This window comes from Phalacrocorax aristotelis, chromosome 1, assembly GCF_949628215.1.
Source record: "Phalacrocorax aristotelis chromosome 1, bGulAri2.1, whole genome shotgun sequence".
NCBI classification, from domain to species: domain Eukaryota; kingdom Metazoa; phylum Chordata; class Aves; order Suliformes; family Phalacrocoracidae; genus Phalacrocorax; species Phalacrocorax aristotelis.
This window is the reverse complement of record NC_134276.1, coordinates 65,043,159-65,065,319: the sequence shown is the minus strand read 5'-3', so window position 1 is coordinate 65,065,319 and position 22,161 is coordinate 65,043,159. Positions and strand designations below refer to the sequence as shown.

General features: G+C 39.4%; 1 long non-coding RNA gene across 2 annotated transcripts; it reads right to left on the bottom strand.

Moving 5' to 3' along the window:
* Positions 1 to 1,143: 1,143 nt before the first annotated feature.
* LOC142056249 (uncharacterized) lies at positions 1,144 to 20,279 on the bottom strand. Of its 2 annotated transcripts, none has more exons than XR_012660272.1 (3): positions 20,191 to 20,279; positions 8,273 to 8,478; positions 1,144 to 1,409 (listed from the first exon to the last, which is right to left on the bottom strand). It is a non-coding gene; the product is annotated as an uncharacterized LOC142056249 (long non-coding RNA). The 2 variants fall into 2 exon arrangements; XR_012660273.1 differs by lacking the exon at positions 20,191 to 20,279 and adding an exon at positions 9,912 to 9,998.
* Between the last annotated feature and the right edge of the window lie 1,882 nt (positions 20,280 to 22,161).

The window sequence follows — 22,161 nt, the reverse complement described above, 5'->3', positions numbered from 1 at the left end:
GCACAGCTGACAGCATGCTGTGCACCAGGACAGAGCTCATCTGAAAATCTCATCTGCACCTTGGCTAAAAGTCATTCTCCTTCCTACAGTTACTGCTGGGATGAAGTGTTTCAATGAAGCCGGTACCTGTGTTAACTACCTTCATGTCTATCTGTAAACGCATCTTTCAACTGTAATGCAAATGTTTCCTAGGAACAGAGTTTAGAATGGATGCTTGTTTTCCAATTTCCTTGCCATTTTACTTGCCATTCCTCAATCAGTGCATCATGTAGATCAGAGTCATCATGTAGAGAGCACCTAAACACATCATAAACTGTAGAGTCGAGAAGGAGGGATGTAAGACAAGCAGCTGAAGGGCTGTTTTAGGAACTCAGGTGGGTATATTTGCAGACAACTGTAAAAGCAGAGTTATGAAGGAGAACTCTTCCAGTGAATTTGGAAAAGGTGAAAAATGCCTGCATCACTCTGGAGTCAGAAGAGACTTAGGTAAACAGTTGGTTTGGAGCACCTTTTCTTGCATGGGAGAAATCCTAATGTTAATTTTCCCTTAAGCTGCACGGTACAGAGATCACACCTTACTGAATTGTCCTATGGGATGTCTATTTATGTATCAAACCCAAATATTAACCCTATGGGTAGTGGGAAAGATATATTACATACAGGAGTTTGCAAGTACTCTTTTATGTTTCTTTTCCATAGTCCTCCTATGCTTCAAACCTTGAATCCTTTTCTTGTTTAATTGTTTAGGCTAGAATTGAGAAAGCAATACCTTACCTCTGCTTTTTGTTAGCAAAAATTTCTGCTCTCAGCAGACATAAATGCTTCATCAACTTCTTAACAATGATTACACTGATGATGACATTCAGCAGAGTGTTGTTTTCCACTATGCTTTAGTAGTTCAGAAATGATATTGGCAAAAATAATGGCAATTAGGCAGTCTGTTAGCCTAAATTTCTGCCTGAGATTTTGTATGATTTTAGGCACCTATGCTACAGCTAATGGCAAGAAAAATCAGGACAGTGATTTTTGGCAGAACCAAATAGTTTCATTGGGTTTTTTTTAGCAAAGGTCTTGCAATTAAGAAGCATAATCACAAAGCTTCATTGACACTGTGATTAACAAGGAAATTACATCAAGTTAGACAGCAAAGTGAAATGAACAGTTTATTAGAGTTGAGTTGCCACAACTAGATTGAAATAAACAGATCAGCATGATATTCCTGTATAAATATAGCCTAAAATATCAGAGATACCAGGCAAGCCAGAACCAGGTGAGATGCAGGGTTTGTAGCTTAAAAGGATGCACAGTTTTCCCTGTTCCCCAGTGGCTGTAGGTCTTCATAGTAGTTCATGGCAGCTTCTTCTCATCCTGGTACCCAGTGTCTTCTCTTATCCACAAATTTGATTTCACTTTAAAATAAATTCCAAAAAACCATGTTGTTTTCAGGTTCTTTCTTCATATTTCTTTCCCCTAACAGCATCAGCTTTAACCTTCACAATATAATCCTTAGGACCATACAACTTGATTATTAGCAATGTCTTTATTTTCTGAAAATAAATATTAATCCTGACCCAACTGAAACTACTCAATATGTTCCTTTCTTTTCTTTCAGGGCTTTACTCCTACTGTAGATCAGTATAAGAAATTAACCGAAAGATGGAGAATACGAAATTTAGAATTAATCATTTTACATTAGTATTTTAATTTTCCCAGTGCAAAGAGTGTTGTCAGTTATAGATGCACCAAACCTTCCTGGCACGAACACGGTATTATTCACCAGCATGTGCCAATTTGAATTGACATGATGTGTGACATACCCTGAAGAGGACTGGGCTGTGTTTAACAGAAAGCATACATGGGCTACCATGATGTTTAATCTGCAGGTCTAATTTCTGCAGTCAGTCAGGTAACTGAGCCATGCCATGGAAGCCTATTTTTACTTACTTGGAGAGATTTCAGGTGCTGATGTGTAGGGAGCTGTTAAAGGTGGACATTTCATTAAATACTTTCTATTCTTTCTTTCTTTCTACTCGTATTAGTGCCAAAATCTCACAGCTGGAGAAGGTTTTCTCTCTTTTTATTAAAAAAAACAACAAAACTTGAAAGTTAATCCAGCTCTGACCAGGAATAGTCAGCATATCCCCTTAACCATAGGCTCAGATGTTCTGCATTGACTGCTGTTTTGACATTCTTGGATGGAAATCCATCACTTAATACTCAAACGTGATGCACATACTGGTTCTCTGGCATGCCTTCGCCTATAACCATCTGTTGGGGTGGCACTATGCCCACTCAGAAAGCTCTCTGCCAGTTTCAAGAGGGCATAGGTATCAAACAAATACAGATTTAGAAAGATAGCTAGTGAAATGCTAGAGATGTCATTTTAGCTGCATGATTATTCCTCTTGCTGTTAAGCAATCCCAGACTGGTTCCATACATTTCAGAATAAGCCTTGCAGGCACACTGTAAGCTTATCCCAGACATGTCTGTTTATACACATATATGCAAAGGTAAACAAATATTATTAGCTAGAAAATGTCTACATATTAATTTTTCTCTGACAGACTGGTGCAGTCTTGGAGAAAACTCCTTTTCAAAAACCAATCATTGTAAACAAATTATCATCTTTTTAAATGATATAGCTGTTTCTCATACCTATCTCCTTTGAATTTAACGCATTGACATTAGTCAGATACTGTAAAAAAGGATTTGGGAATTTTTACTTGAACAGCAGTTAGGGATCACTTGAAAGATGTTGGTTGCTGGGTTGCTCAGAAAAGCCACATTCTTTGTGTGAATTTAGAACACCAAAATAGTCATAAGTGAAATTTGAGTCAGGTTGCATATGAATGCAATTGTGGTTTGAACTTTGCAAAGCTAGTGTCAAAAGGTAACATGGCATTTTAGGATGAAATCAGAAGTTAAAATTTTCAAGACTTGTAGAATAAAAATTTTGATCATGAGCTAGTTTTATCTGTAGCTTGTAAGAGGAACAGGACCTACTGGTATTGCTAATGCCAAAGACTTTGCTCATGCAGGTGATGAATAAGTAACAGCCAGTATTAATAAATATTTGCACTGCATATATCTCCATCTGTAAAGAGCAGTTTACAACCATAGCAAGATAAAATTCCTATTCAGCTGAATTGTAACACACGAGAAAATAACGTGGACAGGCTGAAAAGCAGACTGAAAGGAGGCTGAGAAAGTGAGATAGTGGGAAAGAGAGAGGAAAAAAAGTAAAACCAGGCTTGCCACAGGACAGGTTGATATGACCTCAAAGACAGAAGCAAGGAACCTGAATGTGATGTGGAAAGATGGAAGGTTATGAAAAGATCGGGAAATCAACCTGCATATTAGTATAGAACATAGGCAAATAGGCTCCTCTATGACACTAGCAACAGGAACCTAAATGCAAAGGTGAGGTGCAAATGTTTGGGACAAAAAGACTGCAGAAACACAAAAGCCATGAGAGAGAGCTGAAATTCCTTTCTCTTCCACTGAAGAGAAGATGTTCTCTTCAAAGCTTGTAAAAGAGCTGAAGGCAGAAGAGTGGGAGAGGGATTATCACAAAGAGAAAAATTAGTCAAAATAATAGACATATGCCAACATGATCAGTCTGAAAGTTTCCTGCTCAACCAGGAAGTTCCCAAATAAGTGGAATTTTGCTCTTGGAAATCCAGACATTCATCAAAGAGATGGATATGAGAACATTACCAGTCAGCTACTGCAAAGGGGAAATTTAAAGATTTACTGAGGATTCCTGTAAGCAGCAGCCATTGCAAGGTCTGTGGGTTCTTCTTTGGAAACATTTACACGCATGCCACTCTTTTACAGTATCATGCTAACTCTGTGGCCATCAATACCTGCTTGTACATGTAGAATAGGCTTGTTAAAATCAAGGCCAGATATGATCTTTACCTGCTCTTTTATTTGGCCTGTGCATCTCCTTTTACGCACCTCTCTTTCCTCATGGACTAGTTTGGACTTCCTTTCCTAAGTGCTGACTCCCCTTGACACCATCCCTTCCAAAAGACTGGAGCAGCATATTATTACAGAATCACAGAATCATAGAATGGTTTGGGTTGGAAGGGACCTTTAGAGGCCATCTAGTCCAACCCCCCTGCAGTGAGCAGGGACATCTTCAACCAGACCAGGGTGCTCAGAGCCCCGTCCAGCCTGGCCTTGAATGTTTCCGGGGATGGGGCATCTACCGCCTCTCTGGGCAACCTGTGCCAGTGTTTCACCACCCTCTTATCTGCCTATTTGCTCTGACAAAGGTCAATGGGACAATGCTGGCACTTGTCATTAAGACAACCATTACCTTTCTGTCACAACAGACTGTACATCTACAGGCTCCTATTATGGCCCAGGACTTTGTGGGGCTGAGAGCCATACGAACACAAAACAAAAAGACTGTCCTTGTAGCATGGCAATTATAAACTAAATGCTCTTAAAAGCACGTATGTGTTCCAGTATTTCACCAGTTGCTGAACTGGGCTCTGATTTTGTGTTTCAGTGTTTTGCTTTTATTGACAAGAGACTAAAAGCTGTATTTTTCTTTGGGATGTAGCTTGCCTCTGACAGAGGATCAGAAAAGAGGGTCAGGATTTGATGCAACTTGTAAAGCACCCCATGTCTTTCAGTCAAGAGCACATAGCCAACACCGTTGCTTCTGACTGATCTCCTGAGTGCAGCAGGGTGTGGGGAAGGGTACACTACCTTACAGGACAATCACCTGGCTCTGGAGAGGGATGACAGACAGAAGCCCCCCAGGGGCACAGTGTCTGTTGCCCATGGCTCCAGGAGTAAACGGTAATGAAGAGTTTGGTAAAGCAGCAGGTGCAGGTGCTTATTGTCATACTTACAACTCTCCTGCTGTACAGTCCTCACAGAGGGAAAAATCCAGCAACAACAAAACAATTAAATATCGACAAATGTTGGCTCTTGTCTTCCTTTGAAAAGAACAAATAGAAATGTCTAGAATATGTAAGAGGTGATTAATTTATCTTGATCCCTGAGAGGCAAACATAGAATTCATCTATGACAACAGGTGCCATTAATCCAATATTATTTCTTGTTATAATCTATTTGCTTTGACCTATCACATCCTCATAAACCTGTATTGAAATAAGTGTCTGTTTTAAATTCCCATCGGATATATTTGACAAAAGGGTTTATCAACAGAGGGAATTAAAAGTTGCAGCTGAGCTGGGAGAAAAGAAGAATGTATTAAAGTTAAAATGTGTAACTTTTTCCTTTGACGATGTTTTAAAATGTTTACAAATAGATTTTCAGTTCTTGGAAAAATTATTTTTTTTATGAAGAGTATAGAGTTAATAGGAATCCAGCAACATCTGCATTACAATGATTATAAAGGCAAAATGATTTCTTAAGATATACATATATGTGTATCAATACCCTTACCTATATCTTTGGCATAGCTCTGCATAAAGGTACCTCTGATTTGCATAAATAGATTTGATTGACTATGTGATTCTAATTTATAATTTAAAAAAAAATATATTTTTGTAAAACTTGCAAGGGAAAACACCCTTAAGGTGAAATCCTCACCCTGTTTTTGAAAGATGAAACCACTTTCCAGATAAAAAGGAAAGAAAAAGAACAGTCAGTTTTGTCTCTAAATTACAGTTCTGTGCCTTTTAACAGCTGCATAAATTCAATTCCCATTTGTAACTCACAATTGTTTATTCTATGTCAAAAATAGAGTGTTAGCCACAGTACTAGAAACATGCACTGACAAAGTTAGCAAGCTATAATTAATTAAATTCTTTATGGTATTCCCATCTATAACAATGTATGTAGTTCAATGTTTCATAGTATTACAATAGTCAGTAGAGTTTTTCATGCTAGGTGAGAGGGCCATATCCTTTTGCAATCTTAGTCTATCAAAGGTTGGGAGAAACAGGATATAAAGTTCTCTCTAAACAAGCACTCTTATGTGTTACACAATAATTCCTGAATGTTTAAAAACAACTCAGAAATGCAGGAAGTGGTTGCACTGCGGAGCAAGTGCAATTAAAAAGCCCAGAAGTATTTCACATGGGTATTTATGGTGAGCTTAGCACATTGGTGAGCTATACCTTAGACCCTGGGAACCTGAAGAAGGGTATATATTCCTAAAATCATTAGAAAATTTAAGAGCACTTGGACTCCTGTAGGAATGTTGTCAGAGAATGGTATGTTTCTTTACTAGAAGGTGGCTGCCAAGCAGGGTCACTGGATGCTTAATCACCCTTATATTAAAGCTGAGACACATGAACTGAAACAGTTATTATAGGGAATAATTAGAGATCAAATTAAAAGCATTAGAGCTGGCAAGAAGATCAAAGCAAAGCATTCCCTGTGAGAGATGGACACGATGTTGCTCAGAACAGGTAGAAGTGAAGATTTGCAGTGAAGATTGTATTCTTTAAAGTGAAAGTGCTTAAGAACAGCTAAGGTGCAGCTATTGAAAACTACAGAGAGAGAGAGAGAGTCAGATAACAAGGGCAAATAACTGCTTGCAGCAAATATGAGGGCAGGTTGTCATCATCAAGGGTGAGGTGACTCCATTTTGAATAAAACCTGAAATTTGCAAAGCAGAAACCAGCAAATGCCAAGCAAACCCTGCAGACTCTTAATTTAAAAAAGGAAAAGACATAGCAAATTACCAGAAAGCCATACACAGAGTAGCATAAAAGACCATCGGTTCAGAGACTTCTTGTTTGAAAGAGAAAGTATCTGATGATTTCCCACCCTGTGAGGAAAGTGGCTGCAAAAACTGGTCATGTGAGGAAATCACAAGTCAAGGAATATCTGGACAACCTTGTTGCCCTTAATGTTAGAACTAATAGTTCTAGATTACCTAGAAACAATACCAGTTTTCAAAGACAGAGTAGTTGGCAATCCATTAAGATAATACCTCTCTCAGTTGGGCCAAAAATGTGTGTATAACTGCTGTGTATTCTCCTTTCATAGATAAGATAATGAGAAGTCAATTAAAAGATACCGAAGTTGAGAGTTTGGTTGTTGGTACTGTCCAGAACACTATGAAAGTGCTTGTGAAAATCACACCTCCCTCCCCAGTCCCTGAGAAGACAAAGGGGCATGAATAAACAACAGGTGCAGGTCCAGGGGACAGGTCCCCTGGCAGTACTCAGGCTGGGGAGGGGGACACTTTCAGAAGACCAGAGGAGACCTGGGATTTTAAAGCATTATTTACCCAGTGTGTCCTGCAAAAGGGAGAGAACACTTTCCTTTTTGAGACTGTCAAGTTGTCTTCCCTGCTCTATCAGGTTGTATTAACAGGCCGTATCAGGTGGTAATGAATGTATGATTTCCATTTGGTTTTCAAAAATAATAAGTCAGTGTAGAAGTGGGTGCTGACTGCCATGACACAGAACTACCAGCTCAGGAAATAGAGACCTGTATATTGTGCTTGCAAGTGTCATGCCAGTACCGTAATGACTGGTGCTATTGAAACAGTAAAAATTCAATCAATGTATATACATCAAAACAAATTATTTCAGGGAAACAATAACTGTAGTGACACGTATCATGCCCAATATCTAAATCAATGCTATTGAGCTGAGCTAACAATAAATCAAATCTGCAGAATCAATTCCTTTACTGGAAAGGAAATCATTAACATTCAAATGCAAAAGCATGTGCCATTTATATGATTTCTTTTGGCAGTTTCTGTTTATTTGACTCTAGGATGTTCACTATCTGGTATTTAAGGACACTGCCACCTTATTTATGCTTAATATGGTATGTGAAGCAAAGTATTGTGAATGAGGTTCATCCCATAGCACTTTCAGAACAGATTATGCTGCTGTTGCATAGATCTGGGTTTAAGAAAGATTTATAATGCTTCAATATGTTTAAGGCTTCTGAGGTCAGAAGACATGATGGCGGAGTAAGCAAGAATAGTCCAAGAATTAACCCTAAGTTGAGTATAAATAAATAGTCAGGTTTCTGGGTGCTGGGTGTTTCCTGAAGCACCATTTTTCATTTCAGCTTCACAGTTCTTTGCACAATGAAAGATGCAGCACAAATAGCACCGAGATGGGAAGGGCTAGAAGGTGGCATGGAGGTATCTTCTCGCCACAATGTTCAAGGGCCAGGCACAAAAGCTTTACAGTCAGGGAGCCAGTATCTACGGCAAGACTGGAGATGAAAGGGTATCAAGGAAGGCAGGCCCAAAACCAGATGGACAGCAAGAAAATAATAACAGTAAATGAACTCTGTACTTGCTGCACAGACTTACTCTGTGAAAAGTCTCCGTCTGATTGCACTGCTCATAGGGGTAATGAGCTGCCTTAACAATTCTTAAATGTTTCTGGTAGGGACACATACAGAAAACAGATCATCTGGCATGACCTCCAAATCCCAGGATAACTGCTGGATGAAACATCCGTGTCAATCTTGCTGCCTTCCAAACAGCCATGATCTCTTTTAGGACTTGTACTTGTACTGTGAGAGGAAATAGAACACAAGGGTCATATTTCAGGAGAAACTACTCTGTGTGTAGTCAAATATCTCAGGAATACAAGACAGCTTCATAGGCCTTTTGCACATATCTCTTCCCTGAAACTCTTTCGTCCTACAAAATGACTTATTTCTAGTGAAATGTGTATGCATGAGTGGTAATATTGCAGTCAGATCCTGTGCATCTGTTTAAATCAAAGCTTTTCTTCAGAAAACAACCTCCTTTTTCCTAATCTTCGTTCTCAAAAATGACTGCACTACCTCATTTTTATGAAGTGAGGGATCTCTTTTAGCCAACTAAAAACTTGGTTTATAGTCTAGTAGAGACTCCTCTATTTCTGTAATCGGCACAGAGATGTGAATTGTCTCTTGGACATGCTTATTTCTTTTCATTGACTGTAAAGGGAGCTTAGATTAAATGCCTAGCTTTTAGACAACTAAAATTAAGCTTTTTAAGGCGTTTGACTGCAAAGGTAGGATTCACTCAAGAGACATGTGCTTTAGAGTTCCTAAAATAAACTACTGGTAGACATGGTCACACTTCTAAAACTGAACCAGTAAACCTCTTGAAGTAAACCCAAGTGGATCAATTGAAAAATTACTGTTAAAAAAGTTAAAGATTCACTTAACCCTAAACTTCAGCTAACACACACCAAACAAAAAAAAAAAAAGAAAGAAAAAAAAGAAAACTGATCATCTCTTAGATTTCTGTGCAACAAAGCAAGGTAAAGGTGTTTTCCATTTCTTCACTGTCAGAAGAAATAAAGCAATAAAACGAAAAGAGAAACTGAAGGAAAGAAAGGAAGGCTTAATCTGTTTTATCTTGTATACAAGTGAAGACAAATTCAACACCAGTAAAAATTCAGAGGGCTGTATGAAACCTAGCTGTATTAAGCCTAGCCTTGGATTATATACAAGAGCGACCTACAGAAGGCAGCTCTGGATAGCAGGCTGTAGGAACTGAACACTGCTGTCTTGAATTTATATGCTGCAGTAGTGTTGACACATAAGGTAGGTAGGTGGTCTGAGTATGACTCCTGCAGCATTTCCGGACGCCACCCGTATCTGTACTGCTGTTTGCTCCCAACTGTGTTTGACCTAGTACACTTACTGCTTTCAATCTTCACTTTAGAAAAGAGCAAAGAAAATGAAATACATATATTAAGATAGAGTTGCAATACAATACAAGCCAAGAAGAGGGTATTAGGAAAAGAGCATTACCATTTCTCTTGTCTTTTGCTAAGGGACAAGAGAAATGAGTGGCACATGTAGTTCTACATGAGCAAGGGAACGAGGCTGGAAAAGCCTGTTATTAGGATACAAAATTACTTATGTGGAGAATAGAATGAGATACACACGGATATACACGGAGATTCTCTCTTTCTCTCTCCTTCTCTCCTTTCCCCCATGTCCCCCACCTGACTGTGTATTGCTTTGGCGTCTCTCCAGCTGCAGCAGAACGGAGCAGAAACAGGGGACCCCCAAACCTGTCTTGCACCACCTGGTAAGTCCATATCTATTGAAATTGGTTGGACAAATTCTCCTGAATGTCAATGCCCTTTGAGCAATAAGGCTTCAGACATGTGCAGGAAAAGCCAAGCTGATATGGCGATTGATGTTGTTGTCTCCTCCATAAACATCCCTGTCACAGCCGAGTCACCTTGTTTTTTGCTGGAGAGTTGTCTGTGAGGAATGCTCTTGTCTCAGAAGCAATCCAGCTTGGATAGCCAAAGAGTTTGAGCTTAAGCAAAAAACTGATGCAGGAAGAGCAGAAAAACTTATATAAAACCTCTCAAAATATTTCTGTTTCCATGTAAGTAACCTTTGGTAACAAAATAAAATAGGGGAGAAAATATGGAAAATATATACAAAAATCAATTACAGAAGAATGCATTAAGATAAGTGTTTCCAGAGACAGAATAAATCTCTGGTGAGCGTGCAGCAGAAAAAAAGCCTGCATCATTTAGCCATAACTTTCTGCCTTCATTCTTGGGATGTGGATTCCAAACACTTCCACCTGCCTGCCACTGAATAGCCCTTCTGCCCTCCTCATTTAACATCATAGTCATTAAATGATATTTGGTATATTGTTCCCTACTACATATCTCTCTTTACTGAACAAAGTAAATTTACTGAATAAAAGCAGGCTAAGCAGTGTGCTGCATCACAGGCCTTTTGAGTGTCCAGGTGGCTTAATTGTCAGCTCACCCTCTGGTCTGGTTTGGACCATTTCAGCTAGCTCTCCCAAAACAATAGTCACTGCGTTCCAAGGGTTGCTCAAAAAAAGCATTGTGAATCAGCCTGTCCCTCGACGCCATCGCAGAAGTCTCGAACAACTCTATATGCCCTCCTGTTGCACCCTGGATCATGCAACACCTACCCTGAGTCTCACTCACCCTGGCAGGCTGCAACACAGCCCTCACACCATTTCAAAAACCTTGGAATTAATAGACACTTTTAGAATAATATTCGTGCCTTAGGGTCCCAGGGACACCACTCAGGAGCCAGAAGGGATGCTGGGCCTATTACTGTGCTGTGTGGAGGAGGTCAGCCTGATATGCAGAGCGAGAACCTTACACAGTGAGGGCATGAGTCAGCCCATGCCATTTGATTTCCGTGCTGTGGATTGCCCCCTCTTTCATTTGGCAGCATGGACATAGACACAGATGACAATTACCATTTCATTTTTCCAGCCTGAAGTCTATTATTGACACTGCCATGTCCACATGGTTTCAAAGGATGATTTATCTGAGCCTTGTCAATAGTGGGGAGACGCAATCAGCAGGCTGTATTAAGTGAAACGTAGCACAGCCCTAATTCATGAGTTGGTCAGGTGCTTAAATCCCTTCTCTCCAGGCAAATCCCTTGGGCTCTGCTGAAATGCTGAAGTGCTCCCTCAGTTCAGGTCCAAGGGTGCAAAAAGGTTCAGCAGTTTGCAGGATATTCAGATATTCAGATATTTCACCTCCATCTCTACTGAAATCAGTAGATATTGGGAGTCATGGCCTTGACTGAAAAATCAAGCCTGTTTGCTGGTGAACATATCTGCACTTCTTTCAAACACGCCAACCTCCTACATAATATCCTCATCTGTCTCAAATCACAGAAAGTACTGGAAAATTGGTATTTGCCAGTTTTTTTCCTAGCTCACAGGAAGCATGTTCTTTCACAAGAATACATGAAAAATAGGCTTTCCAGGAAAGATTTCATCATTTTTCTGGCTTTTTTTTTTTTTTTTTTATTTTAATGGTAGCAGAATAGTTTATAGCTTGACCTAGAATATTATTTTGTCCTTTAACATTGGTGGTTGTATGGTTAATTCCTGCATAACATACCATGGTAAAATGAGGTATTCATCTCCTGCATTCATGTTACCCTGCTGCACTAGCAGATGTCCAGTTACAGCTGTGTATCCCCTCTGCATTCCCTCTTCAAAAACATCCCAAGCCTTTCTGTTTCTGTTACACTGCTTTCCAAACAGTGCAGCATCAAGAAACATGCGACAGTAGAAGCTTTGACAAAGATTTCACTATAGTCATCTGTGAAGGCTGTTACTGTGAGACAAGTTAGTGACAGCTCTCTAGCAAGTGTGCCTTCAGGTTTATTGGTGCCAAAAGTGCTGGAAATTGAGAAAGCTGCTTAAATGCACTCATATATTCTGGCTATGCCAGGCTTTACATTCTGCTGCACTTTAGTGCTTAATCAAAAATTTCCTGTAATATTTGAAATATAACTCATTTTGAGTATTTGAAAATGACTTTGCAACTTTGTGGGCAAATTGATATGTTTCTTGAAGAGTACAAATAGCTACAAAAAACTATCAAAATGGGAATGAATTTAGGTAGTTCAAACATCTTTTGGTACCCAAGCTCCTTTAAGGTGATATCTTTGTATCTGCCTGAAATATGTTTTAAAAATGTCACTGAAACACAATAGAATAATTTTTGGTCTCTCTCTTTATTTATCAATTGAAATCCACAGAAATTTTCATAGTTTTTAGAAACTAGGTTTGAATATATTTATTTTATTGGCAGTAATATAAAAACCACCACTCATATCTAGGTGTGAACACTATTTCTTGTACAAAAAAAGGCTGAAGCCAAAAGGGGTGGAAATCTGCAACCTAAATATATATGCGTGCACATATTCTGATACCTGTTCTGCTCATGTAAATCCAGAGTAATTGTTGACAGGCAAGAATTTGCTCTGTGCTGATTCTTTTTTTACGTGTGTTTGAAGCCTCACATAAAAGGTTCAGCCTCACTTTTAGCACCCACAGACCCCACTGAAGTCAATGAATTGGTATCTGTCCACATCAGGTCTGAATCTGGATCACAATCAACTTTTATTAGGCTCTTGTCAGTGCATTTAGGTGATCCTGTTGGTTAGTGTGAGGCCTAATGCGTTTAGTACACACATTCCAAACCACATGTGCTCCATTTAGTGTACAGCATGAAATATGCAGTCCAAAATTGTACAATATATATAATTTAAGCCACATGTAGCTCAGAGAATGTAGAGCTTGGTGTATTTGATCTTGAAACCCAATTAGAGCAGTTTGTTTGCTTTGATCTGTGTGGAATGCTGTAGTATACACATTGTAAAACTAACTTCCAAAAGTTATTGGGGCAATAAACAGTAGTAATCTGGATATTTTGTATTCCTGAGTTCCAAAAAGAAATTGCACATAAGAGTTGTAATAGATTATTGAGGGTGTGACTTTTAAAATTAACATAATTCTCACAGAATCGCCTGAAGAGGGAAAATGGTCAGAAGGAGGAAGATGTGAGCACTCACAGCACCGATGCCTTTGCAGGTGAGCCTGCTTCCCCTGGAATTCCTCTGTGACTGTTGTGATGTCCTGTCTGCAGTTTTAATTACTTATTAATACACTGTATGAGAAGCTGTGTTCTGAGCTTACACTGAAGTAGAGCAATAAGGAGCTTGACTTTGAGTATATTTAAAAGAGGGGGAAACAGAGGCAGGCAGGTGGCTTAATCAGGATGATGTGGGAATCTACATCTACATCACTCAGAGCTCTAGTTTTCGGGCTTGGACTGCAAGACTACCTCTCCCTGAAAAGGAGTAAAGCTTCTTTTGGTTCTCAAAGAATAAGTTTTATTCACTAAAGTATCTCACAGAAACCACTGAAAAAGGTAACCCTCAGCTCATTCTGAATCAAGGCATCTTTCAGGGCTGCTGCTGGTAATGCAGCAGCTCTAGCACAGAGAAAAGAAGACAAACTTCTGTCTCCTTACTTGACCCTGGGAGATAGCATGCTGGTTGGGCGAACAGGAGAAGATTCAGTGGAGCCACTCTTAACAGCCTGATAGGCACCATCAATCTCTTAGTATATGTAGATTCTTTCATAAATCCCACTTTTATAAAAAAAACCAAACCAGTCAGCAACAAGCCAGTACCCTTAGGTGATCCCTTTTCTTGAGTGGTTTTCTTTCTTTCTTCCTTTTTTTTTTTTTTTACTAGAAATAGCTTCCCTCTGGAAAAAAACAAAAAACCTAATGCACATAATTCCAGAAGAAGGAGCATGGGGAGCACAGATATAACCGAGATGCAGATCTGCTTAAAGTACTGTCATAAAAACGACGACAGTTAAATGCGACAGCCTCCACAATTTTTGGAGGGGTGTCTTATGCAGAGAAAGATTTACAAATCCATGTGGTAGCAAGCACTCTTTGTATTTTTTTTTATAGCTGATTCATATAGTACTTACATACCTGTGATATCTATATTATAGAAATGGTTCTGTGTATATGCTTGGCACTTACAAATTGTAATGGAGAAAAGATGATTAATTGCACAGCAGAAGTCTTTGACAATTTGCTGAACCTGTGTATCACTGACATAAATCTTTCTCCCAAGTGCCTTGACTACCATTAACTTGAAAAATCAGCCAAGCAAAAACCTTTATGAGTGGGTTCACGGAAATAGAGACACATATTTTGTATCTATGGTATGCAGCAGACATCTGGGAACACAAGAATACCTGCATCAGGATAATATGTCTCGTGTCTTTTTCAGTAATGCTCCTTTTCTTGCGGCTGGTATTTATCTGGGCTTTCGTAGTACATTTAGGACTTCTTGTTTTGCTGGGCTGTGGTGGCCTGCTATGTGGAAATTTTTTTCTCTCATTTGCAAGTACCCTTAAATAAAGCAGATGAATTAATTTCCTTCTGTGGCCTCAAAGAGGCCTGTGCTCTCTCTGCCACTCCTCAGGAATTCAGCATCTACAAGCTGCATTCACTTAACTACACTTCCATCTGAATAGCAAATGCTAATTGCATTTGTTTCTAGCCTTCTCCTCACTTGAGATCCTCTGTTACACAAGGGGTTGGGAACGTTCAGCACAAGAGCTGAAAGATACATTGAAAAGTCTTGAAGGAGGGGTTTCGTTTTATGTTTTAAACCTGTGTAACTGCTGGAGTGCAGCTTGTTCTCTAAAAAATGACCAGTAATGGATGGCTTAGCATTGAAAACCTAATTGTCTGGGCCAAATCTGCCTGAAATCAAAAGGACATTTGACATTGATAATCTTCATATGAAAACTGACCAATTCAAATGAGCTAAATTATGTGAATAATTCAGGTGAAAAGAATCTAGCTGTAACTGCAACATGTGCACCATTCAGAGACTCAATATGGCTTATTCATTGCATTTCTCCATTTTTTACATTCATGTGCAAGGACACTAGTATTCTCTAGAATCATCTAAATCTTGATTAATTTCTGCTTTCCCTTCTCCTCCTGAACCACCTTACTTCAGAACAGAAAATAATTATGTAAAAAATGAAGTGGATTGCTAGGATTCAGAACAGGATTTATGGTATACTTGAGATGTTTCAAGTATTTCAAAAAAATACTGACTTTTTGGGAAACACCTAAAATGAACTTTCATCCAATCTCCTTGAGCTGAAAACTCAAAATTAGGAGCCAATTGTTCTTTTGGCATTGATCCATTGCTTGCATGCTTTTGATACAGCTCCATTAATGCTTTTCTGTAACACCATATTTTCCCTTTATTACGCTTAGATCAGTTTCTTGAGTCTCAGTCTACAGGTCAGTCTACAGCTGATTGTGGAAGGGAAACATTTGAGCAAAGATCAGTGCAAGCCCACTAAAATGTCTACATATGCAGGTGGAAAAACTAAAAGCTAACACATTTTCCATATAAATCCCCTGGATTCAAGACCACTTGCTTCCAGGGTGATAGAAGACTATCATTTACAACAACCAGCGTGTGTATCTAGTACAGAACGTCAATATACTGTTGTCAAGGCTTAAGAATGTCATTGTTTTCAGACAGCATTCCTCCATCATGTACACAGCTCATTAAAAAGTGAGTGACTTCTAAGCCTGGGTGTTACAGAGTTTACTCACTTCTCATATACACTGAAGAGCTGAGGTTTACTTATTTTTATATTTAGTGGCATATCATGAGCAAAAACCTGATAATGGGGGTGGGTATCACTTTCGTAATACAGAGTATTAAGTAATTAGGGGTATCTGATGGAAAAAATAGCATGACTTCAATGAATTTCACTTTATAATAAGTGAAACATTAATTACATGCTTGTATTTTTTATTAGGCATATTTCCTGCCACTATGAATTAGATCTAAAAAATCAAATATTGTGGAAAAGTATTATGAACATGAATACACTTCCATTATTTCCAGTGAAATCATCTGTAAAACTAAAATGTTCAGGCAACTGCACCAGTTTATCATCAGAGGCAGTCACGTACCACAACCATCTTAGTGTAGACATTATTTGACTTTTTAATCAAGATTCAGGTAGCAATTTTGCACTCCTTTTTTTATCTGATCACAAACTGAGAACAAACATTTACCTCAGTATTCAGCCAGTTCCACTTACGAGTCCCTGGTTTGTAATCAGTAATAGTCTGATTTTTTAGTGACGAGGCCCTTTGTGTGGATGTGCAGGCGTACAAGGATTGAGAACCTCCCATGGGAGCCATCCTCCTAAACCTTCTTTCTACTAGCCAGTGTCTATCATTTCCTAATGCACAGTATCAACTTTGCTTGCATCTGAGGTTGGTCTGCTCTGAGCTCCAGCATCCCACTGCAAGTTACAACATGCTTGTAGGTTATAGTCACAAACTTACTGTTTACTCTGTGGGATAAAATATTGAGACCCATCAGACAAATATTGCTGCAGAGAAGCCATTACTAAAGGTTAGGTATCATCTCATGTGCATCTTCAAGGTCATAGCTGAGATATTTTAGAGCCTGGGAGACACTGGCTTTTCTTCCCACCTTTTTCCTTATACTGCCTACTAGGATCTCTTTCCAGTATGCAGTAGAGGATGCCTAGGTGGCTTCATGGTCCGTGCACACAGAGTGCACACAGACTAACAGGAGGGTGGGGTGGGACACCAGCATCACCTTTTGGTTTGGTTCCCTCTCCAGTGAAGCACCCTTTTCACCCCACCTTCCATGTGTCTTGAGCTTCTGTGCCTATAAATTACCCCTCAGCTTTGAGGTACCTTGTCTAAATAAGTATTAGACAGTAAAAGGGCATTTTGGGTGCAACTCATCCAACCAGAGGTAAACATCAGTATCTGGTGAGAGAAACTGTGGCCTAGGGATGTCCACACAATTCACTGCATAGAAGGGGAACTTACATTGTCTATCTCAGTGTGGTGGGTTGACCCTGGCTGGATGCCAGGTGCCACCAAGCCACCTTGTCACTCCCCTCAGGTCAGGGAGGGGGACAAAATGAGGTGGGCAAAACCCCTTGTGGGTCAAGATAAAAGTAGATTAATGAAAGCAAAAGGAAAGGCTGTGCGAGGAAGCAAAAGCAAAAGGAAAACCAAGATTTCATTCCCTACTTCTCATCAGCAGGTGATGTCCAGCCACTTCCAGAGAAGCAGGGCTTCAGTAGTTGTAGGGGTTGCTCCGGAAGACAAATATTGTAAATAATGAATGTTGACCCCCCCCACCCCCTTCTCTTAGCTTTCCTTGCTGAGTGGGTATCATATGGTACGGAATATGCCTTTGGTCAGTTTGGGTCAGCTGTCCTGCTGTCCCAAGATCTTGCCCATCCTCAGCCTACTGCTGAGGGGAGAATGTTGGACAGACAGCCTGATGCTGTGTGAGCGCTGCTCAGCAGTAGCCAAAACTCTGGTGTGTTATCAACACCTTTCTAGCTACCAGTACAAAGCACAGCACTATGAGGGCTGCTATAAGGAAAACTCCATCTCAGCCAGACCCAGTGCTCAGGTACAGAGGTTGACAATGCAGATGTCTAAAGTTCCCCACTTGATGCAACCATTAACAGTGGTGTTAAATCGCAAGCCCAGATTTACTGAGGAAATCCAATAAGCTGAGATGCCTTGCTTCCCTCTAACACATTTAGTATCATTACTGATGAGTCACATACTCTTCTATCCATGTCTTGTCTGGTCACATCTGGGCTGTCCTTGTACAGAGTAGTGAGTAGCAAGTAATAAAAAAACCCCTCCTCATTTCCCATCTGTGCTTCTGTCAGAGGCATATGCTTGTTCAGGAAAGCAAATTCCAATTGTATTCAAGCCTGCCTATTCTGATGGAGATAAGAAACCTTTGTTTTACCCTTAACTACTTGTCCCCTCCTCTGCCCATCTGAGAGTCTTATTTTGTTGCTGCTGACACTGAGAACAGGATGTGCAGCACAGTAGTTGCTGCTGTATGGCGTGGCTGTCAGCAGCATCACTAGCACTCACTGCCTCCTTCCCTCTTCCCAACACGGTTAGTGAAAAAAAGCCTTGTTTTTCAAGATTTCCTCTGGCTCTTCATCCTTGTGACAGTAAGAAAACCCAAGCTTTCCTTCCAGTATATTGAAGCTGGCTGTCTATATATGAAAAAAATAGATGTAGAAGGGAAAATGAAGTTATTTCCCTGAGGATAGCCAGAGTGCAGTGCAGCTGCTCATTCCCAAGTACAGTTTACCATGTACAGATATGTGTAGAGACATAAACCTAAAAAATACTAAATTATACTTAACTTCAGGCATAGCAGTAGTTCCACCACTGCGTATCTGTCCCTAAACATGCCATAATCTTAAGTCAGGTCTCCAAATCATGTGACTGGTTCATGTATTGGGAGACTAAAAAAGGAAAGAACTCAGAGATTCTATTTGATTTTATTTTGTGTTGGTTTGGGGATTCTAAAATTCATAGGAAATGTTTTGGTCACGGTGTCTGCCTTTACAACTCTGTTCAGAAATGAAAGCTGAAATGCCCGTGTAGTCCTTTGATTCCAGTAGCTGGGACTTTGAGAAGCACATATGCTGTCAAGAAGCTTATTTATATATACATGTGTTAAATATGTGTGTGTGTGTGTGTGTGTGTATGTATACAAAACATGAGGTGGTGGTCATGATGCTGTGATTCATGTGGGGCTGCTGCTTCTTCATAGATTAAACATGGCATTGTTTTCAGAAATTCCATTACCTAAGTTATACGGCTAAGAGGTATGATGTTAAGAAAGATCCTTGCAAAAGCATTTTGTGATGCATAAATAATGATGTGAATTATCATGACTGATAAAATATCACCATCATACTATTGGACTCATCACAAAATAGATCCAGCAACCTGTCAGTGCTGGTTTACTAACAGCTAGAACACAGCAGGTTAGCATTCATCTTTATGTTTCTAACTCTTAGAGAAAAAACAAACACACAGACAAAAAAAAAATGCATAGAGGATAGAGAAAGAGTGAGCCTGATGACAATGCCTGCATGCAATATAATAATAGATGAATGTAGTATCTGTTCTTTGGTTTTTAGAGGTCAAGGAACATAGCCTAGAATATGCGAGAAGGTCTATTAAAAGTTATTGATTTTGGAAAGCACCTAGGACTTTAGAGTGATTTCAAACAGACAGATTTGGAGCAGCTGAGTTCAGGTGAGGAGGCAAATTCCAGGTTGTAGGAAACTGGAATTTCTGAAGAAAAGCAGCTAAACATCTAGAGAAATCCAGCTTTTAATATTATGAGATAAGCAGATGATGAAGAAAATGCTTGAGTTTTTCTTTCCATAATAAAAATGTTCTCTTTGGAGTCGCTTGCTAGACAGTCGTCAAAACAATATTGTTTGGAACATATACACACGCGCACACACACACAAACATATATATGCACACACTTAAAGTCCTTGTTTGACTAGAATATATTGGCATCTTGAAGAGTGAATAATACACAAACAATTCACCCTATTGAAGTCCTTTAAGACTTCAGGAAAGCAAATGCCTAAACAAAATAGATGAATCAGAAAACAGAAGGCAACCCTGTTCTTTTGATCTAAGCTACAACTTATTGACAGAAAAGCCTGTGGTAGAGAAATAAAGCAGTTTGTTTTAATATAATTGATGCACAATGCAAGTGCGCTTTTAACACAGATAACTAGAAATAGTTTTTGGTATCTGTATGTATTTCAGTAAAAAGATGTAAGAAGAAAGCAGAAGGATGCTGCATGTTTAAGCTCATAACCCTCTTTACCCACAGGGCAGGTGCAGCTAAACCTCACAAGTATGGATCAGCAGGTGACTTAGCATGCAATCACCACTGCTTAGCATGCAATCAGCATTGCTACATGGGCTAGCAAACACACTTTAACCAAAGATTGCCCTCTGTCTTTAACATCCCCCTGCAAGTACCCTCAAGAGTATGTGCAATTACCAGTTGGAGGTCATACATGGCTCCAGTGTGGCCTGAGGCATGGCATGCCAATTTAAACTTTGTCAGTCCTCTGTAAAAAGTTCAAACACTTCCAACGCATGCTACTGTACAGCAGGTACAAAGGGCCTAATGTCCCAGGTAAATTATTAATCCCCATCTTTCATAAACAAAAATGTTCCGTATTTTTAGTAAACAGATCTGTAAAACGCAGAGGTAGTAGGGTCAAAAGGCTTATCAACCTTTCGAACTTTGTCATCTTGGGTGTGGTATTTCCTCTCTCTGCCCAATGTCCTCATGGGCAAAATGGAGGTAGCAATACTTAACATAATTAGTTAATGCTTCCACAGTGTTTTGAGTGTGGTAATCTCTGTGTAGGTGCTTATCTCTTACTGATACGTTGCAATTAAATAACCCTTACTATGCAAAAGGTTTTTCTGTTTACTACAGATTTGATATCTGGAGAATAAAAACCAGCCCTCTGAACAGATCAGCCTGCATTTCCAGGGAGCAATCTGGAAATGAGAGCAAGAAACTTTGATTTATTTGAATCACCTAAATCTGATGGTGGATTTAAAATAATTCCTTGAAACTTGGCTGGTCACTTTTTTTTTTTTTTAAACCCTTCTGAGTGTTAATTATGTAAATGAAAGCATTCTCCCTTACTCTCAGCTCCCTTCTACTCTCTCATGGCCAGCTCATCTCCATAGTTCCCTGATCTTTCTGCTTTTCTCTGTTGCGCATTTTATCTCCCCTGCCTTTTTTCCTTTCTTTCTCCTTTCAGGCTGATCCCTTCAAAGGGGAACTGCTGCTATTTCTCAGGTTACTGAAGCACCAATGGGTTGTAGGCAGGTCACCTAACGCAGCAGCTGTCCGGTGGCCTGCCTGTGTCCAACCGTCTTCTGTCTCTCAGTGCTGCATGTTCCTGCTACCACAGGTACCCTAGGCCCGGGCATCCCCCTGATGCATGAGGTAGTATTTACAACGGTTTCAGTGAAAGGGATTCTGCAGCTCAGCTGTGTGTTCGCTTTTTTTGATTGATATGTTAAAGAGGTGTCCAGTGACCGATTCATAGCCATACCTAGGTCTCTTCCTAGAGCGGTTCTCATTAATTTAGGTCCAGGTGCAAATAGCTGAAGTTTGGGATTTTTCACATTCAGAATGTGAGTTTGTTTCTTTTCTGAGAAGCAGTTCACAGATGGAGTCGTGAAGTTAGTTTCTGCTGAATTATAACTTCTCAGAAGTATTTTCTTTAACCTGTTTGGTTTTCCATTTGCAAAGGCCTTGCAAAGCAAGCCAAATAAACCATTAATTAAGAGATTACTGGAAGAGAGAGAAAACATGGAAAAGAATAAAAGCTGAGATCATTAGAGCTGTTTCCTTGAAATAGTATAAAATACGACGGAGTTCAAGATCTTGTTTTTTCTTAACAATTTAAAAGAAAAAATTATATTTAGTGCCAATGAAAACTGCTGCTTTGGCAATATGGTATGTCATTCAGTGGCTAACAAACTCAGCTAGGAATAAACCAGTAACTCAGCTGTCAAAGTATATATCTGCCTCTCCTTAGCAGTCATCCCTTCCAAACCTGTTTGTTGATTCAGGCATAGGGTGTTTGCCTGGGAACTAGTGAACAGATATTCTTGCCAGGATAATATCTGCAAAGAGAGAGGTTTCAGCTTTCATAATTAAATGAGAAAGCTGAAAAGACTCTACTGAAAGATAAATTACTTCACTTTTTTGTGAAGGAGAGGTTTCTAGAATGAATTATTCAATACTAACAATGTAGACTTTGGAAACAGGATAATTTCCACAAATGTCATGCCTATCAAAATCTATCCACACACACACACACAGAAATACACACATACAGATGCAGATACACAATCATGCATGCATACAGATATGTACATGTTTTTGTAAAGTTATCTCATATATTACGTATTTTGGTCCTCTAAAAAATGAAGTGGTCGT